At 34.6% G+C, this 19,821-nt stretch overlaps 1 protein-coding gene across 2 annotated transcripts in view; it reads left to right on the plus strand.

The window, feature by feature from the left end:
- Positions 1-19,821, plus strand: part of SDHAF3 (succinate dehydrogenase complex assembly factor 3) — a 60,047-nt gene that overhangs the window by 38,987 nt on the left and 1,239 nt on the right. The gene's annotated exons all lie outside the window — the stretch shown is intronic.

The following is a 19,821-nucleotide window of genomic DNA, read 5'->3' on the forward strand; positions in this document are numbered from 1 at the left end:
AGTGGATTATGCTGAGTATGCACAACTGCAGTTAACAAAGCTTATCTCAAAGTTTGTTTTTTTTTCCTCTGGGCCCAGGGAAGATTTTTTAACATCTTCATCCTTGGTTTCACCATGCAGTGAATAACGACATTCCAAATAGAGGGAATATATCCCTGTTGTTGATGCATGAACAAGCATGGAATATATTGGGAACTATAGGTAGTTTGTAATGAGGCCAGTGACCTAAGCAGGGGCCAGATGATGAAGGAACTTGCAGAATAGTAAAAATAATAGTCACCATCCATGCAATTTGAAGAACCAAATGCATGTCTGAAAGTTACTTGTTGAGCATACACAGAGCGATGTATAAGGGCTTTCATGATTAAGCTTTTATAGTGATGTACATTTCTCCACTATAAGGTCATGCTTAAGGGATCAGAATACTCATTTGACTGTTCTAGGTACTCTCTCATGAAAAATGCTTGATAACATTTTACGACATTCAATGCTTTTTTTCATGCCAAGGCAGTTAAAAAGGAGAGTATTGAGGATGTCTTTATACTTTGTGTTTTCCTGATGCCTTTTACTTTTTTTATTGAGTTGCTCTATAAACTACTTTTTTCCCCCTCTTCCTGTTATTTCTCTTTAAATCTATGAATAAATATCCTAAGTTCATTTTTTATATGCTTAATCATATAGTCTCCTTTAGTGTGATTGAGTTTATTTTTGTTTTTTATTTTATTTTTTGGTTTGGTTATAGGTATGTAGTTTCTGGGTAACTCATGTAATATCACTGTGATAGTGATAATGCTACACTCTCTCATTTGGTGCATTAGAATAATATTTAAATGCAGCATGTAACTTTTAAGACATAGTATATTTTAATTTTCTGTTAAAATTTGTGTTTCAGAAACAAACTAGTATTTAATGTAATAATAGCCTACTTTGGATCATGGTACACGACCCCAAGTTGAAATGTAAAATTACTGTCAATTTCATATGTGATTTTTAAAATATATTATTTAATTTGATATAGTAGCTTGATCTTTTAATAGACTGCTTTGGAGAGTGCCTGAGAATTATGTAGCTTGTTATGGATTTTTTTGATTCAAGCCAGAATATAAATTAGTAATTAGTTAGAAAACATACTGCTCATTTTATTTTCTCGATAAAACCTTGAAGGTTTTCTAAAAAGATTACATCAAAGTATAACTTGAATGCATCATGTTCTTAAGTTAGTTTTATAATTGTTTATTTTTTCTTCCTTTTTTTAAAATATAGAATTATCATGTGTTATAGATGAAGAGATAGTAAAAAAAATCCTCTATTGGTAAATTTAAAAAATTGAGTTTTAGAAAAATGTATAGAGTTTATACAGCTTTTTATTTACCAAACATGTCTGTAGAGTGAAAAACGAAAAAAAAACTAATTATAAAAGTGTCTCAGTTTAGTTCTTGTATGTTTTGTGATTTTCCCCCCATTGTATAAATGAGATAACTGGGGGGAAAAATGTATCAGTTTAAAAAGAAAAATCAAAGTATAATGTTGAACTCTGTACATTATTATCTTTCTATGTTTGCTTTTTTTCCCTCTTTTATTAATTATTAAACTGAAACTAGTTGTTTTTGATGCTTGAAAATTTTAATGGTAAAATATTTGGTGAAGAAAGAGGATTTTTAAAAAAGCTTTTTGAGTTTTGTCATAATGGTATCAGTGTATCAGCTATGTAAGCTGTTTCTGTTCCCTATGAATTATTAGATCAGTTGTGTATATGCATTCTTATCTCACCATATCCTTGCCATCTTTAGCTCTTAAAGTTAATTTTATTTCCTTGCTAATTTCCTGGTCCCTTCTCCCTCCAGTGGCATGTGGTTGTGAGTAGGGAGTAGGTAAGGAGGGGTTTGCTAGTTTTTTTTTTTTTTTTAAACTTAACAGCTTTCATGTGGTATCATTGATGTACAATGAATTACATCTACTAAAGTGTACAATTGGGTGAATTTTGACCTAGGTGTATACCCATGAAACCATCACCACTATCAAGGGAGCAAAATATCCATCACTCCAGAAAGTTTCCTTGTGCCTCACTGTATTCTATTCTCTTTATTGTACTCACCCTTCCCCCTTGGGAAGGGGGCCCCCAGGCCTACAATGATTTTATTTGTCACTGTAGATCAATTTATATTTTCTAGTATTTTATATAAATGGTATCATACAGTAAGTATGTGTTTTTATCTGGCTTCTTTAACTCAGCAGTATTATTTTGGGGATTCATCAGTGTTATAACTGAGTAATAGCAGAGTGGTATTACATTGTGTGGCCATACCAGAATTTGTTTATCCATTCACCTCTTGAACAATTTGGGTTGTTTCCAGTTTTGGTTAATAGAAACATAGTTGCTCTGAGCATATGTATACAGCTCTTTGTGTGGACGTATGTTTTCATTTCTCTTGGGTAAATATCTAAGATTGAAATAGCTGGGTCATTTCTTTTACATTTTAAGAAAATATCCAACTGTTTCCAAAGTGGTTGTACCATTTTACATTGCTACCAGCAGTGTTGGAGAGTTCTAGTTGCTCTACATCCTTGCCAACACTTAGTATGATTAGTCCTAGTATGTATTAGTCCTTTTAATTTTAGCCATTCTAGTGGGTGTGTAGTTATAGCTGTGGTTTTAATTTTATTTCCTTAATAACTAATGATGTTGAGCATGTTTCGGTGTGCTTACTGCAATCCTCATATTTTTGGTGAAGTATCTGTTCATATCTTTTGCCCTCCCCGCCTTGTTTATTGAGCTGTCTCTCTATTATTGAGTTGTAAGAATTCTTTATAGATCCTAGATACGAGTCCTTTGTCAGATACATGTTTTGCAGATATATTCACCCAGTCTGTGGCTTGCCTTTTCATTTTTCTAGTAGTGTCTTTAGAAAAGCAAACACTTGAAATTTTGATTAAATCCAGTTTATCAGTTTTTTCTTATATGGATTGTTTTTAGTGTTGTATATAAGAAATTTTTGCATACCCCAAGGTCACAGAAACGTTTCCCTATGATTCTTTCTAGAAGTTTTATAATTTTATGTTTAACATTTGGGTATATGATCCATTTTGAGTTAATTTTTATATATGGTATGAGTATGGGTTGAGTTTCACTTTTTTGCGTATGAATGTCCAGTTATTCTAGCACATTTTGTTGAAGAGGTGCAAATTGCTTTTGCACCTTTGTAAAAAATCATTTGGCTATGGGGGCAATTTCTAGGTTCTCTATTCTGTTCTATTATTCTGTGTGTCTCTTCTTGCCAATACCAAACTGTCTGGATTATTGTAGCTTTATAGTAAGTCTTGAAATCAGGTGATATTAAGTCTTCTTTCTCAAAGAAGACTTGTTCTTTCTCAGAACTGTATTGACTATTCTGGTTCCTTTGACTTTCCATCTGTATTTTAAAATCAACACATCAGTTTCTACAAAAACTCTGCTGGAATTTTGGTTGGGATTGCATTGAATCTATGAATCAGTTTGGGGAGAATTGACATGGGTATCTCTCTATGTAAGTTGTCTTTGATTTTGTAGTGTGTGTGGTGTTATTAATTTTGGTACTAATTCATTTTACTGAGCACCCTTATTACTTCTAGTGTTTTTAGTCAATCTTTTCCAGTTTCCTTGATTGACTGTTAACTATATTATATGCAAATTATTTTGCTTCTTTTCTAGTAGTTTCAGCTCATTTGTTTCATGTCTTACTCATTTGGCCATACATCTCTTTTCACATTTTGACATGTGTTTTCTCCCGAAGAGAAATCAAGAAGACTTTATTGGACTTGTTTTTATAAATTTATTTTTTGTTAAATCTTTATAGCAGTTAGATAATTGACAACTAGAGTAAGCATTTAAAGAAAGAAAAATGCAAAGTCAGAAAGAAGAGTGGCTCTTCTATGAGGCAAGTTGGAATCTTCATTTTAAAGATGAAGTTTTCTGGTTATAGTAATGTTTTCTCAGGTGTGTGCTTTGAGATCTTTTTAATCTCTTCATTAAAGAGGTTCTATAGACATGCTTTTAGAACACTGTGTTAAAGTTTTATAGTTTTTCTTTTCCTTTGTTTTTTAACTTTGGTACTTTTCAAACCTTGTTATACTCATGAATAGAGTTGATCTCTAAGCTGGAATATAGTTTGCTGCACTTTCCAAATACACTTAAGCAGAGAATTCTTTTTTCTAAGGAAGAGCATGTAGTAGGATTAGAAGTTTGTGAAAGATACTTTGTGAAAGGCTGTGTTCTAAAAGTGCAACTGATGGTGAAAACCAATGATGGGTACAAGTGCCGGTGCCTGGGCACAGATTGAGGCCGTGGCACAGGTAGTAGTGTATTCACCACTGCCTTGCACTTGCAGGGTTTTTTAGGCCAATTTTGTTTAAGAATATCCTTAATGAAATGGTAAACATTATTAATTTTATTAAATCTTGACCTTTGAGTACATATCTTTTTAATATTCTGTGTGAAAAAATGGAAAGTACTCATGAAGCGCTTTGGTTTCATACCAAAGTATGATTGTCTTGAGTAAAAGCACTTGTGCAGCTATTTGAGTTGCAAGTTAAATTGGTCACTTTTTAAATTATATACCATTTTTACCCAAAAGAACAACTGACAAATAATCGTTATTTGGACTTGGGTGTTTGCAGACATTTTCTCAAAAGTGAGTGGAGTGAGCCTGTCACTTCATGGAAAATAACTGACATTTATTGCCAAAGATAAAATTTGAGCTTTCAAGCAAAAATTAGGACTTTGGAAAACTTGTATCCACCACCATAAGCTTGACAGTTCCCAACACTTAAAGATTTTCCTCATCTTATCAGTGATGATATTAACAAATGTAATTTTTTTATATTGTATAATAAAATGTCAGCATTGGGCAGATTGGCATAACCCAGTGAACCAGTATTTTCCAAATGACCAATGCATGATATTACAGAATTATGTATAGATAAAAAAATTCATTCAAAGGGTGAACTAGAGCAATGCATTTTAATATAATAGAGTAGGAAAAGCTCACTGATATGGTACATTACAACTAACCTTTCAGAAACTGCCCCTTGCCAGTTTTGTTGTAGTATCAAGGAGTAATATCCACAGTTATCAGAAAAAGCATTCAAGTACTCTGTTTTCCAACTATTATATCAACATGAGGCTAGATTTTCTTCATATACTTCAACCAAAATTACATGTCACAGCAGATAAGAGAATCCAGCTGTCTTTTTAGTAAGCCAGACATTAGATTTGCATAACTGGTAAACAGTGCCACTCTTCTAAAAGGTTTTTTGTTTTTGAAAGCAAAGTTATTTTTCATAAAAATGTGCCATTACTTTATGAGTTTAATTATAAAGTTTATGAGGTCATGGGTAATACATATATTATTTTTAATGAGTTAATAAATATCTCTTTCAATTTCTAATATGATGAATATTGATAGACATAATTCACATAAACAAGAACTCTTTCTTTCTTTGCTTTTTAAGAGTATAAAGGAGTTCTGAGAACAAAAAGTTTGAGAACTATGGAGCACAGAAGATAACCTTTGAAAATGTCATCAGTAAGAAATAGGATATTGGGAGGCATATGGATGTTTCCATAGAGTGACAATATCAAAAATCTTAAATTATGAATCCTTTAAAAAAATCGATTAGGCATTTGACATTGTGCCTATAATACCCTGCAAGAGTGGTTTCTGGGAGATGTTTGGACAACATTCATTTATTCATCATTAAGATGATAATTACCACTTTCTTTGATCCAGGCACCATGCTAGATGAAGGGAATTCAGTAGTGAAAAAGTCTGATGTGTCCCCATTTTTCATGGACTTTTCATTCTAGGGGGGGAAATAAAATAACATCAGATTAGATAAGTGCCAAGCAGGAAAATTAGGGTACTGAGAGAGAGTAACAGGGCTATATAGGTGAGTCAGGAAGGCCTTTCTAAGGAAGAGACAAATAATCTGTGACCTGAGAGATCAGAAGCAGCCAGCCATGAGAAGAGTATTATATGCAAGAGTACTCACAAAGACACATAACCACCAAGAGAATTCTATAGTATTTTATAGCCTGGGTACAAATACCTTTTAAAAATATTAACTGTTTATCATTTAATTCTCACAGCAATCCTGTGCTGTATACATTTGGTAGGTCTAATAAGGATGTCCAGTTAATTAGAACGCTTGGTAACAGTTTTTGTCATTTTTCAATATCTTGTGTTAGTGGATCATAGTATTATAGATTTAATTCTATATCTATAATGTAATGAAGTATTGTAAAATTTGAGACAGATTATATCACAAAAGAATAAAGTTGCTATATAAAGCATAAAATGTACATATAATCCATTTACCTCTGTAGTTTTTGAAATGATCAGGAAAATGTATTTTTAAAATTACTTTTTTGAGCATATTTTTAGGTAGTGAAGAGTTGCCTTTAAGAAAAATTACTTACATAATAGTATTTACCTTAAGTACAATGCTATTATTATTAAACTTCTAGGAACTTTTGGATGAATTTCATAAACAGGAAAGTGCTTATTTATTTGCACTGACTTCTCATTTCTGCCATTATGATATGTTTGATTTGTGTGTGTCTACTGTCAAGGACATAGAGAATTCATAGTAAACAAGTATAAAGAGCATTTGTGAACCAGATCTTCTCTACATTTCCTTACTACTTCCTGACCCAAGAACCTTCCATGTTCTTGTTTTTAGTCTCTTTTTTTGCACTGCTATAAGTAGCAACTAACACCTTTTTGGCTCATCCCTGGAGTCACAGGTGAGTCCTGAGTCTGGTTTACTGCACTGGGCAGAGGAACCTGGGGAGCTTGATTCCAGAGAGGCCCAGCTTCATGGCCACCTGAGAAATATACACTTATTGGTGACACTAGTGCTACTTTCAGTTCTTGTTTGTTTGTATTCTGTGAATCAATGTGATGTATTATAAGTGTTTGGGGGCTAAGAAATAACAGGTGGTTATTTTATATTTTTTGTGCTATAAAAATGAATAATCTAGCATCAATGACTTGAAATATTAAAACCTGATCAAAAAGAGTCAAGAAATCACATTTATTATCATTGTCAACGTAGATTCCTGTTTTCTGTAGTATAAAATATTCTGTATTAATGACTTGGGCAGCTGTGCTTCAAATCCCCAAGGTGTCTTTGAATTTAGTTATTGTAATTCAGGTAACTTTCAGGTTTCTTATGGAGGGGGTGTTCCTGTTGTTTTTGTTCCTCAAGGAGGCATGGCATTTTTAATCAGTTCTCTAGGGAAAGCTTGACTAAATGCTCCAAACTTAAGTTTGTTGGTTCCATGTTGCTAAATAAAATCTTAAAATAATTGAATAATTTGGGGAGAAAGGTAACTTTTTCCTTCTAGAGCTAGTAGTTGTCCTTCTCTTTGGGAGTTTACATTGAAGGAGTACAAATAATTTAATTTGCCAAAACTCTGAAAAATTACTGTCATTTTAGTTTTTCAGGAAATTGTGGACATGGCAGCACCATATATGCCTATCTGGTAAGGGAATTAATAGGATTTATGTAGTTCAAAAGAAAGATAGTCTTCTTAAACCATTTGGTTTCATTGTTAAAGGGGACCTATGATAAATGCTTTTCTAAATATGAATATCCTTTTGTGAAGCAGTTAATTATCCTTTTACTTACAGAGTTTGACAGTTTGGATTTTCATATATCATGATTTCTTACAGACTCAAATATATTTCTGACTGTACTTTTGGGCTATTTAGTTGCAATTTTATTTTAAAGAACCAAGAAGGGCAAATAGTAGATATGTGATTAAACAAAATAATGAGAATTTGAATTTTCTTGTTAATCTTTACAGCCAAATTAATTAGTTACAATAGGCGAATTGATTTGGTCTCTGCTGTTAGGACAAATAATGAAAAACTAGAGCTATAACTTCCTCCATTCCAAAATTTCTTCTGTAAGCTTCTCTCCTCCTTTGTTTCTTTCCCTCCCATTTAATTACTTAAATATTAATTATTTAAATAATATTTATTATAAAAGATCAAAACAGTGCAGAGGTGAGATGTTCAGAACAAAATGTGAAAGATTGCCCCCCAAACTTTTTTGAGCATTCTTTCAGCTTCTCCATTTACATATATAAATTTGTAAACATTCTATTACAAATATAAATTTGTACATAGTTAAAAATTATACAGAGGGCATTGTATTTACATAATAATCTGTAAGTTGCTTTTTTTTACTTGTTTTGAGGAGCTCTTTATGTCAGTACATGTTTGACTTTATTCTTTTTAACTGTTGCATACTGTTCTATAGTATAGGTGAACCATGGTTAATTTGACCAACCCTTATATCTCTTTCTATGTACATCTAGGTATTTCTTTAAGATATGAGTGGGTCCGGTAGCTTTTTTGCCCTGATATTCCATTACTCACACTTAAGAGTCCCAACTCTCTGAAATCCACAGATTTATTTTCTTGATTTTTGGCTTTCTGTGACTCCACCATCATCCCATGTGCAAATCCCATTCTCTTCTCGCCAACTCTGTTCCTTATTGGCATCTTAAAAAATTGTGGCCCAGGGGCCGGCCCGGTGATGTAGTGGTTAAGTTCGTGCGCTCCACTTCGGTGGCCCAAGGTTCGCAGGTTTGGATCCCAGGCATGGACCTACGCACTGCTCATCAAGCCATGTGGTGGCGGCATCCCTCATACACAGTAGAGGAAGATTGGCACAGATGTTAGCTCAGGGACCATCTTCCTCAAGCAAAAATAGGAAGATTGGCAACAGATGTTAGCTCAGGGTGCATCTTCCTCACCAAAAAAAAAAAAAAATTGTGGCCCAAATTTGTACATAAGAATCAATCAGTCTCAATTTCTGTATGCCAGCTGTATAAGTAATTTTATTCCACTTTGATGCTAGCCCATGGGGCGGGCAGATAGCACCAATCCAGTGATTCACATTATAAATACAAAAAGTAATTTAATGGTACGGGAAGTGAATTTAGTCAGGATTCACAAGCATGTGCTCAGGTATCAATTTGAAATCTTATTCTTTTGGTGCATAAATTGTGAAACCTATTTAAAAATGATTTTGGTATGTTTTACTTAGATTTTAAAAATGTGTATGGCTTAAAAAATTATAATAATGCTAAGGTATTTAAGAAATACTTCCAGAAACAAAAAGAAGAAAAACTGCTGGTAAATGTAGGCTTTTTTCACTTAAGAAACTTACTATGTTCTCTAATGAACACTTACTAGAGAGGAAGGAGAAACTTAAAGAAATGGTTAGTTGGCAGCAGGAGAGAATGGGGATCAAACAAGATTAATTAACAGCAAGAAGTAAAAGGGATAAAACTTTGTTACCCAAGTAATCATTATAAGCTTATTGAAAATAAAGGTCTCAGGATTGAGAAAAGATACCCTCAAAGCTAATTACTTTTCTTTGAACCCCGATGAATCCACAAGAAAAAATATTTGAAGGATATTTTAGAAGATGAGATGGCAGAGAACAGAAAATGTTTGAATGTGAATAAAACAGTTTGCTTTTTTCTTTGCTGATTCACAAAAGTTAATTTAAATTTAGCATTGAAGACACTTAATATCCCTCACTCATCAAAACAAAAAGAATTGAGAACTACAGTTTTCGGTTTGAGAAGTTAAAGCAATATGAGAGGATTCTCTAGAGTTACAGGCTTGTGGTTAGATTGGGCCAAAGGTAGCTTTTCAGTGCCTGGGAGTCTTTGTAGATATAAATTTCAAACCCCGAGTTGAAATTTAGAAGTGATTGAAATAATTTTAGTTGGTATTTATACGTAGTTAATTCTGTTTATTTAAATTTGCGTTTAATTTTATTACCTTTAAGTTACATGTTATGTTTGTGTGTGTGTGTATATATATATATGTATATATATATATATACACACACACACATATATACACACTATATATTTTTTTAGGTAATGGAAAAACTTTCAAACGTACGCAAATGTAGAGAGAATATAATGAACCACCGTGTACCCATCACGTGGCTTCAGCTTCAATATTTGTCAACTCATGGCCAATCTTCTTTCATCTGTACCCCCACTTAGTTCTCCCCTCATCCCCAGATTATCTTAAACTAAATCACAAGCATGCAATTTTATTCACAAACATTTCAATATTTATCTCTAAAAGAGATTGCTTACAAATCCTGACTATAATACCATTCTTATACCTCCAAAATTAGCAGTAATTTTTAATAGTCAGATATCCAATCACTTTTTAAAATTCCCTGATTGTCTCTTTTTGTTAACAGTATTTTTGTTTGAATAAGAATCCAAATAAATTGATACTTTATAATTGGTTGATATGTCTGTTAAATCTCTCTTTTTGAAATTTTTCCTTTATTTTTTTAGCTTTTTATTTTGAGTTAATTTTAGACTTACAGGAGAGTTGCAAAAATAGTACAGCTTTCCTACACATTAACATCTTACATAATTAAAGTACAATGATCAGAACTAAGAAATTAACATCAGTGCAATATTATTAACTACTTAATATTCAGTTTCACCAGTTTTTACACTGATGTTCTTTTTCTGTTCTAGGGCCTAGTCCAATATTCCTCTTTGTATTTGGTTGCATGTGGCCTTAATTTCCTCTAATCTGTGATGGTTCCTTAGTCTTTCCTTATCTTTCATGACTTTAAAACTTTTGAAGGCTACTGGTCAGTTATTTTGTAGACTGTCCCTTAGTTGAGGTTTGTCTGATGCTTTCCTATGATTAGATTGAGGTTGTACATTATTGGGAAGAATATTACAGAGGTGGTATATCCTTCTCAGTGCGTAATTATCCAGGGATACACGCTGTCAGTATCACTTATTACTGGTGAGGTTAACCTTGATCATTTGGTTAAGGTGGTGTCTTCTGTGTTTCTCCACTATAAAGTTGCTATTTTTCGTTTATTAGCTCTAAGACTGGGATTATTTGTTTTTGTAACTTTTCATAGTCTGGATTTTGCCGATTGCATTCTCATAGTGATTTTTAACACATTCTGTAAATTGGATTCGATGTAGGGGCTTATTAGGTGCAGGTTGATTTTCAGTATAGGTGTTAAGTACTTCCATCAGGAAGCACATTCTTCTTATGTTATTCCTTTAGTTTTATTAATTCCCAAAACTGGCAAAAAATAAATCTATTACAGTTCATTTTTATTCTTTTAAAAAAAAATCTGAGGAATAAGTCAGTTTGCTAATACTTTTCTTTAGAGATATTAACCTGACATATTTTTATCTTTTGTCTATGTTAAAGTCACGTTCTAACAGATTCTATCCACTTTGTTACCAGTAATTTAGTGGTGTTGGATGGATTCAGACCATAAACAAGTTTAATACATAGGTAGAGATTTAGAAAGTACAGTGATGGCAGAACTGGTGTCTCAAAATATTTCTCATTGTTCTGTCACTGATAAACTGGTACTATTGGTCCTCTGCCTTTTCAAAAACTCTAGTGAGAAACAGAATTAGCAAGCCACATTTAATTTGCCTTTTGGTAACAGTTTAAGTTGTTACCATAGCATGAAGGTTAGTTTTTTTCTGTTAGAAGACTTTCCTATAACTGTATTTCTATAGTTTACTGCTGTATTAGTTTCCTGGGGCTGCTGTAACAAATTAGCGCAACTTGGTGGCTTAAAACAACAGAAGTTTATTCTTTCACAGTTCTGGAGGCCGGATCTCCTAATCAAGGTGTTGGAGGCTCTAGGGGAGAATCCGAGCCTTGCTGCTTCCAGCTTCTGGTGGATGCTGGCATTCCCTGACTTACGGCCACATCACTCCAAACTCTGTCTCCATCTTCACATCACTTTCCCCTCTGATGTGTGTCATTTCTCTCCACCTCTCTCCTGTATGAATATTTGTGGTGGTATTTAGAGCCCACCAGGATAATCTCCTCATCTCAAGATCCTTAACTTAAATACATCTGCAAACCACTTACCATGTAAGGTATCACTCACAGGTTCCAGGGGTTAGGATCTGATATCTTTGGGGGACCCCATTCAACCTGCTACATCTGCTCTCACCATGTGCAAAGCCTCTTCCTTTGATGGCTTTCTGCTACCTGAAGCAGCTACTTAACTTAACCTGAGGAAGCACTGTGCATTCATTTTGGTTCAAGAGGTCAATCATAGGAGTCTTCTAACTTAAATTCTGACAGCTTTAGTCTTAGAGGCTAGCATGATGAAAGCTTGAAACCAAAGGGTGCTGTAGCTCATGTGGTGTATTTTTCTATTCTCAGTCTCCTCCTTCCCTCTGGCATAACAGATGTAGTTAAGTAGTAGTTTAACAGCCATTTACAGAACATTGCATCCCAAAGCAGCAGAATGCATATTCTTCTCAAGCACACATGGGACATTCTCCAAGATAGATAATATGTTAGACCACAAAACAAGTCTTAATAAATTTAAGAAGACTAAAATCACATCAAGTGTCTTTTCTGACAACAATGGTATGAAACTAGAAATCAATTCCAAGAATAAAACTGGAAAATTCATAAATATGTGGAGATTAAACAACATGCAACTGAACAACCAATGGTCAAAGAAGAAATCAAAAAATGTCTTGAGACAAATGAAAATACAACACACCAAAACTTACGGGATGCGGCAAAAACAGTTACAGCAATAGATGACTACATTAAAAAAACAAGAAACATCTCAAATTAAAAAATCTAACTTTATACCTGAAGGAACTAGAAAAAGAAGAAAAAAAAACTAAGCCCAAAGTTAGTAGAAAAAAGGAAATGACAAAGATCAGAGTTGAAAATAAATGAAATAGAGACTAAAAAGATAATAGAAAAGTTCAGGGAAACTAAGAGCTGGTTTTTTGAAAAGATAAATAAAATAGACCTTTTGCTAGACTCACCAAGAAAAAAAGAGAAGCCTCAAAATTAGACATGAAAGAGGAGACATTACAACTGATACCACAGAAATACAAAGGATCATGAGATTACTATGAACAATCATACGTCAACAACTGGACAATCTAGAAGAAATGGATAAATTCATAGAAACATACAACCCACAAAGACTGAATCAGGAATAGGAAATCTAAACTGATCGATTACTAGTAAGGAGATTGAATCAGTAGTAAAAAACCTCCCAACAAACAAAAATCCAGGACCAAATGGCTTCACTGGTAAATTCAACCAAACATTTAAAGAAGAATTAATACTAACCCTTCTCAAAGTTTTTCAAACTCATTTTATGAGGCCAGCATTATTACTCTGATACCAAAACCAGACAAGGACACTGCAAGAAAATAAAATTACAGGCCAATACCCCTGATATACATAGATGCAAAAATCCTCAACAAAATATTAGCAAGCCCAATTCAACAATATATTAAAAGGACCATACACCGTGATCAAGTGGGAACCATCCAGGGATGGTTTAACATCTGCAAGTCAATCAAATGTGATACAGCACATTAACAAAATGAAGGGTAAAAATCATGTGATCATCTCAGTGGATACAGAAAAAGCATTTGACAAGACTCAACATCCGTTCATGATAAAAACTCCACAAACGGTACAGAGGGAACATACCTCAACATAAAAGCCATATATGACAAGCGCATAGTTAACATCGTTTTCAGTGGTGCAACGCTGAAAGCTTTTCCTCTAAAAACAGAAACAAAACCAGGATGCCCACTTTTACCACTTACTACTGAAAGTCCTAGCCAAAGCAATCAGGCAAGAAGAACTAAAAGGCATCAAAATAAGAAAGAAAGAAGTAAAACTGTCTCTATTTGCAGATGACATGATATTAAATATAGAAAACCCTAATGACTCCGTCAAAAAATGGTTAGTACTAATAAATGAATTCAGTAAAGCTGCAGAATACAAAATATACAAAAATCAGTTGCATTTCTATATACTAATAATGAAGTATCAGAAAGAGAAATTAAGAAGGCAGTCCCATTTACAATTACATCACAAAGAATAAAATACTTAGGAATAAATTCAACCAAGGAGGTGAAAGACCTATACACAGAAAATTATAAGACATTGATGAAAAGGTTGTCAAGGGATGTGTCCTCTCAGCAGAAGCCACAAAAGCCAGGGCACCAGACATATGCACAAGCTCCTTTCATGGAGGCACTGGCGACCTATAGTGAGGAAATGGGAGAGGGCCAACATGGTGCCCGCCCGCCTCCCCGATCTCTGGAGAGGATTGCAGTCGGCCCCTAGATGTGTGTTAAATTAGAGGCCTGCCTCTCAGGCTGCAGCTTTTAAGATCTGCAAATAGGCTTCTTTCATGGAATGACTGGGTGTTTCAGTCTGCTCTCTCTGTGCTGAGCCCTGGGGGGATATCCACATGAATCTGTGGCATCCCATTATTACCTGTTTCTTAGTTCACTCTACCCTTGTGGGTCTCATGGATGCAAGCCCCATTAGCTTTCAGAGCTAGATGTTTTGGGGCCCTGTTTCTCAGGTGGAAGTCTTAAAAGTTGTGGCACCAGATGTGGGTTCCAAACCCTTTGTTCCTCAGGGAGAAGCTGGGAGTTCTGAGTTCCCTCCTGGTTGTATGTCACCACGTTGGGTTGGGGTTTATGGCGAGATTGTTTCAGCCTCTCTTACCTGTATCGATGTGGATTTTTTCCCATTCACCGAATACGTAGGAGTTGCTTAGCTAGTTTCTGGATTTTTTCAGAGGAAATTGTTCCGTAGGTAGCTGTAGGTTGTGTGTGTCCTGAAGAGGGGAGTTCAGGAGCCTCCTATGTTGCCATCTTGAACTGTAACTTCTTCCTCACACTTCTGTGTGAAATGTATTTCTAGTTTCCTCAAGAAACATAAACGTTTAAGATAAGAATTAGATTGTTACCTTAATTATTTAAAAACTATGCCCCAATGAAATATTCTGAAATTATACATATTTAAATTTATAAATGTAAAATCATGAAAATTTTCAATATATAGGAAAGAATATAAAAGAAACTTATATATCCATCACCAGATTTAACAAATATTGATATTTTACAGTATTTGCTTTAGATCAATCTTTTAAAAAATAAGTAAAATATTAAAAGTACAGCTAAAACTTTACTCTAGTTTTTCCCTCTTCCTTGTCCTCAGAGGTGATCAGTAGTCTGACACTGGTGTTTCCATGTTTGCTTGTATATATTTTTCACATATGTATATATCTGTAAATAATATATATTATTTTCTATTTTTAAAATTTCTACAAATGGTCATACTGTTTACAAATTTAAGATTTTCACTTTATTGATCCTTTTCAACAATTTGACAGTGATATGCCTAGGGGTGGTCTCATTCTGTATTTATCTTGCTTGGTGCTTGCTAAACTTTTTGAACCTGTACACTTATTTTTCAGATATTTATTTTTCAAATATTTTTTTCTGCCTCCTTTTCTTCTTCTGAGATTCCATTTAAACCTATGGTAGATGTTTCAACATTGTCCTACAGATTGTTGATCTTAAGTTCATTTTTTTTTTTTTTTATGTGTGAGGAGGACTAGCCCTGAGCTAACGTCCGATGCCAATCCTCTCCTTTTTTCTTGAGGAAGAGTGGCCCTGAGCTAACATCCGTGCCTATCTTCCTCTACTTTATATGGGACGCCGCCACAGCATGGCTTACCAAGTGGTGCGTTGGTGCGGGCCCGGGATCTGAACCTGCGAACCCCAGGCTGCTGAAGTAGAGCGCGCGCACTTAACCGCTTGCGCCACCGGGCCAGCCCCAAGTTCATTTTTTAAAGTAGTTTTTCAGATTGGGTAATTTCTACTGACATATTTTCAAATTCATTGACTCTTTCTTATGTCAACTCCAATATGCTATTAAGCCCATTCAGTGAGGTTTTTTAAATTCCAGATACTGCATTTTAGAGTTCTAGAACTTTCATTTGGTTTTTACAGTTCCTTATTCCCTGCTGAGATTTCTCATCTAGGCATTATTATGACCTTATTTTCTTTTACGTACTTGAACATATTCATAATAGCTGCTTTAAAATCCTCCTCTGCTAACTTGAATGTCTGAATCATTTCAGACATTGCCTTTTCTCTTGATTATGGTCACATTTTTCTGTTTCCACACATTTCTGGTAATTTTGGATTTTTTTCCTGGATACTGTGAATGACATATATTGTAGAGACATTATTCCACTATGTTCTTCCAACGTGTATTGTTTTTGTTTTATCAAGCAGTTAACTTGGCAGAACTCAGATTCCAAACTCTGTCCTCTTTGACAAGAAGCAGCTGAAATATCTATTCAATTCTTTCTACCTTAGCTGGGCTACTTGAGTCCTCAGCATGCCAAGTTAAGGGGTTAGCTAGAGATTTTGGTAGGGTTTATTTGCGGAATTTGGGATTCCCTTTCTGTACCTCTTTTTTTCTGAGATTTCCCCTTCTCAGTTTCCAACTGCTGTTGTTATCCCACGTTGTCCTCTGATTCCTCCATCACCCCTCAGTACCAACTGAGATCTTCCCTCAGACAAAAAGCCATAAAAATGGACATCTAACCCAGTGTTGTCTACCGTTCTCCAAAGAATCAACTCCTTTCTACTTTCTCTCTGCCTTTGATTGCTCTCCAGTGCCTTGGGATTGTTGTTTGATTATATTTTATACAGAGTTTATAAGGTTATCTGCAGGAGCTACTCCACCATTAATAGAAGCAGAACTCCTTGCATAACTTTTTTTTTTTTTTTTTTTTTTTTTTTGTGAGGAGATCAGCCCTGTGCTAACATCCGCCAATCCTCCTCTTTTTTTTTTTTTTTTTGCTGAGGAAAACGGCCCTGGGCTAACATCTGTGCCCATCTTCCTCCACTTTATATGGGACGCCGCCACAGCATGGCTTGCCAAGCAGTGCGTCGGTGCGCGCCCGGGATCCGAACCAGCGAACCCCGGGCCGCCGCAGCGGAGCGCGCGCACTTAACCGCTTGCGCCACCGGGCCGGCCCCTGCATAACTTTTTTTAATGTGGTAAAAAATATATAACATAAAATTTGCCATTTTAACGCTTTTAAGTGTACAATTCAGGGACATCAATTGCATTTACAATGTTGTGGATCAATTCTCACTATCTGTACCCCAAACTTTTTCTTAACTAAACAGAAAGTATGTCCCCATTAAGCAATAGATCCCTGTTCCTCCAACCCCTAGCCCTTGGTAACTCCTGTTCTACTTTCTGTCTCTATAAATTTGCCTGTTCTACATATTTCATGTAAGTGGAATCCTACAAATATTTGTTCTTTTGTCTGACTTATTTCACTTAGCATAATATTTTCATAGTTCATTCATGTTATAGAATGTATCAGAACTTCATTCCTTTTTAAGTGTGAATAATATTCCATTGTATGTCTAGACCACATTTTGTTTATCCATTCATCTGTTGATGGACACTTGGATTGTTTCCACCTATTAGCTGTTGTGAATAATGCTGTTATGAACATGGGTGTACAAGTATCCATTTATTTTGGGTTTATACCTTTGAATGGCATTGCTGGATCATATGGTAATTCTTTAACTTTTTGAGGAACTGCCAAACTGTTTTCCACAGAGGCTATACCATTTTCTATTCCCACCAGCAATGTACAAGCATTCCAGTTTCTTCAAATTCTCTCCAACACTTATTTTCCTTATTACTATTATAGCCATCCTAGTGGATATGAAGTGGATCTCATTGTGGTTTTGATTTGCATTTCCCTAATGACTAAAGATGTTGAGTATCTTTTCATGTGCTTGTTGACCATTTGTATACCTTCTTTGGAGAAATGTCTGCTCAAGTCTTTTGCCCATTTTTAAATTGGGTTGTTGGTCTTTTTGTTGAGTCGTAAGATTTTTTTATACATTCTGGGTATTAAACTCTTATCAGGTATATAGTTTGCAAATATTTTTACCCATTCTGTAGTTTGTCTTTTCACTTTCTTAATAGTGTTCTCTGATGCAAAAAGTTTTTAATTTTGGTGAAGTCAGATTTATCTGTTTGTTCTTTTGTTGCTCATGCTTTTGGTGTCATATCTAAGAATCCATTGCCAAATCCAAGGTCATGAAGATTTACCCGTTTTCTTCTAGGAGTTCTATGGTTTTAGCTCTTATGTTTAGGTCTTTCATCCATTTAGTGTTAATTTTTGTATGTGGTGGGAGGTAGGAATCCAACTTCATCTTTTGCATGTGGAAATCCAGTTTTCCCAGCAATATGTGCTAAAGAGACTATTCTTTCTCCCATTGAATGGATTTGACATCTTTGTCAAAAATCAGTTGGCCATATATGTAAAGGTTTATTTCTGGAATCTCAATTGTATTTCATTGGTCTATATGTCTATCCTAAAGCTGCTATACCACACTGTTTTGATTACTTGCTGTAGCTTTGTAGTTAAGTTTTGAAATTAGGAACTGTGAATGCTCCAACTTTATTCTTTTTCAAGATTGTTTTGGCTATTCAGGGTCTCTCACATTTCCATATGAATTTAAGTATCAGTTTTTCCATTTCAACAAATGAATAACTTTTTTTAAACCTCCTTTTTGGATTCTATTTGTTTTGGAGATTCATTCATGTTTATACATAGATATTTAGTTCATTTACTGTATGGCTTATAAAGAAATATCTGAATAAATCTCAGTGTATTTGTCCTTTCTCCTATTGAAGTACAATTAGATTGTTTCTAATTTTTTTGCTTTAACAGGCAATGCCACAATGAACATTCTTGTGCATGCTACTTGTTCACTTGACTGAAAATTTCTTTAGGGCAATAGTTTTCAACCTGGGGCGATTTTGCCTGCCAGGGAATGTTTGGCAATGTTTGGAGATGTTTTTGGTTATCAAGACTGAGAGGGATGCTGCTGGCATCTAGTGGGTGGAGACCAGAGATGCTGCTAAACATTCTACAGTGCAAGAACAGACTCCCACCCACCCCACTACAAAGTGTTATCCAAATTATCTCATTTGTTAATAGTGCCAAAATTGAGAAACCCTGCGCTGGGGCATATACTTAGAAATGGGATTGATAAAGCTTAGGGTGTGCAATTTTTTTTTTTGGTTATTATATGAAATGGATTTCTGTAAAACATGTAGAAAATATTTCCAATACAAGTAAAGGTTTGGAATGTCTGGAGTTAAAATTAAAGTTCCTTTGATGCTGCAATCCAGCAATTATAAGCAATTTAATTATCTTAAACCAGACAGAGTAGCAGCATTATCCAGAGTTAACTAATTCATCTTTTAACTTCATGTACTGAAATACGCTGATGCTTTCTGCCTGATTAAAAGGTTGATTTTAGAGTGAGAATCTGCTTCAAAAAAGTGTCACTTGTGCAAGACAAAGGTAGTTGGAATATTAGGCTGAAGATGCTGACTGAATGAGAGAAAAATTACAGCATAAAACAATGTAGAATTTTTTCCTGACAAAGATGGTTGTTAAATATTGAAGGCTTAAAGGTTTGAAAAGTTTCTTTCTGTCTAGTGTGATTTAAATTAGTTTTTTAATTGAAGACGGGAATGAACTTAATGAATTTTGAGATCTACTTTTAAGCTTATAAGACCCATGGCTCTCCCTTTAAAAATCTGATGAAAGCTATGGCCCAAGAACTATGTGCATGCTTGTGTTATACATTTTTCCATGATTTTTGGGTGGTTTATGCATGCTCCTGAAGTCCATCTATGGACCACTCCCCTCAAACCCCCTAGATTTCCAGGTTAAGAACTTTGGTAAAAGTCTTAAAGTGCTCAAAATAAGATTTGTTTGTGTCTTCTTCGCCAAATGCAGAAGACTCAGTGATGGAGACGAGGAGGTGACTTAGAATTAGATTTATCTAATTCTTCAAGTCCTCCAACATTAAATGAGTGAATACAG

Source organism: Diceros bicornis, chromosome 3, assembly GCF_020826845.1.
Source record: "Diceros bicornis minor isolate mBicDic1 chromosome 3, mDicBic1.mat.cur, whole genome shotgun sequence".
Taxonomy (NCBI): domain Eukaryota; kingdom Metazoa; phylum Chordata; class Mammalia; order Perissodactyla; family Rhinocerotidae; genus Diceros; species Diceros bicornis.